Here is a 1,714-nt window from a genome sequence, read left to right as displayed (position 1 = left end):
ATGGCCCTTGTTAAACACTGCAGATTCTGGCAGCAGGCAGATCCAAATCAAAGGATTTTCCAGAAAAGGGCTGCCTCCCATCCCTTGGTGAACTCTTCTGGTACCTTCCTGGACAAATGCAAAGTCGGAGCTGTGCCCCTGGAGAACAGGAAGAGAGAGGGAGAGGAGCAAGTGGGAGCAGAGAGGCTCCTGTGAGCCAGGCTCCCCTCCCGACAGGCTCAGGCTGCGTGCTAGGCCCGGCACTCACAGACAACCGTGAAGCTCCAGCTTCCACCGCCACCAACACAGGATGTGGAAAATCTAGAGTTCTCACATGCTGACGGTGGAACTAGGAAATGGTGTGTTTATACTCTAAAAGTTTGGTAATTTCTTCTTCTAGGGAAGGAGGGATTAGAGGGACGAGACACCCTAGCACCTATCAAAAGCGTCAGGTAGCAGCAGTATTGGGGTGCAGCTTGGGACGCACATGCGCACGTGACGCTGTGGAGCAAGGCTTAGCCTGCTCTGAAATCAAAACCCCATGCAGTCGTCTGCACTGAAGAAGGCAGCCAGAGATCACAGCTCAGCAGAAAAACCCTTCATGTTGACAACCGCGTTGGTGTCTCAGCTGAGACTCACTGTTGCTACTAGACTGTTACGTAATCTCACACACCAATAAGTGTTTGCATCTCAGAGCTGCATTTGACAGACCATTTCCTATATCATGTCTTGCTTGTATCTCTAATTGGAAACAAGACCCAGACACCAACACAAGAGTATGGCCAGAGACCATATGGTGTGGGGGGTCTTCCTGCTGGTTAGGACGATATGAGTCCTCACATTTTCCAAACCTGTCCATCTGCTATTTCAACTGCAATTATGTCCACTGGAGCTCATTTTCAACCAGCTTGCACGTACTTAGAAAAACATATGTCTAAATTTATGGAATGCAATTTAAACGAACTGGTAAACTCGGTCTGCGGGCCTTGAAAGAGGAACTTTGTGCAGAACCAACGCTAGCTACAAAGGATGCTCCCACTGGGACTGCTGGGGGAGACTTGACAGTTACGGGAAGGCCACAGGGAAAGGAACAGCCACACAGTTCGCTGATGAACCACTGGAACAGGAAGTGATAAACCAGTCGCTGTACAGAGTATCAAATATGTAAGCATGCTGAACTTTCTGGTGACGACCATCTATGGTGAACTGGAAGGTACCGAGTATACCGACTGTATACTTTAGGAATCAGTATGCATGTATTTTCCAAGCAACCTCACTAAGCTATACAAAAGGGGTTCTTTGAGGAGCTCTATGTAATTTTTTTTTTTTTTTTTTTTTTTTTGAGACAGGGTTTCCCTTGAAACAGTCCTGGCTGTCCTGGAACTCGCTTTGTAGACCAGCCTGGCCTCAAATTCACAGAGATCTGCGTGTCTCTGTCTCCCGAGCGCTGGGATTAAAGGCGTGCATCACCACCGCCCAGCTTTCAATAAAATTTCTACGAAGTATTTTTACTTGTCAACCAATTCGCTTCCCTTCCTCCCATCTCTCTCTCCCAGTGCTGGGCTCAAATCCAGAATCTTAGAAAAAGCACAGCAAGTGCTCTACCACGGAGCGAGGACCCCAACTCCTAGACTGAGTTTTTATATGAAAAAAAAAAAATACTGTCTTTAAAAAAAAATCATGTATGTGTGTGCATTTGTGGTGTGTGTGTGTGTGTGTGTGTGTGCGTGTGCGC

General features: G+C 47.4%; 1 pseudogene; it reads left to right on the top strand.

Annotated features, from left to right (window-relative positions):
* LOC102915813 (proteasome subunit alpha type-1 pseudogene) lies at positions 1-1,238 on the top strand (annotated as a pseudogene).
* Positions 1,239-1,714: the final 476 nt, after the last annotated feature.

The sequence above is a fragment of the Peromyscus maniculatus genome, chromosome 8 (assembly GCF_049852395.1).
Source record: "Peromyscus maniculatus bairdii isolate BWxNUB_F1_BW_parent chromosome 8, HU_Pman_BW_mat_3.1, whole genome shotgun sequence".
Lineage (NCBI taxonomy): Eukaryota > Metazoa > Chordata > Mammalia > Rodentia > Cricetidae > Peromyscus > Peromyscus maniculatus.
Note: the sequence above shows the minus strand (reverse complement) of the source record. Positions and strands in the feature narration are given on the sequence as shown.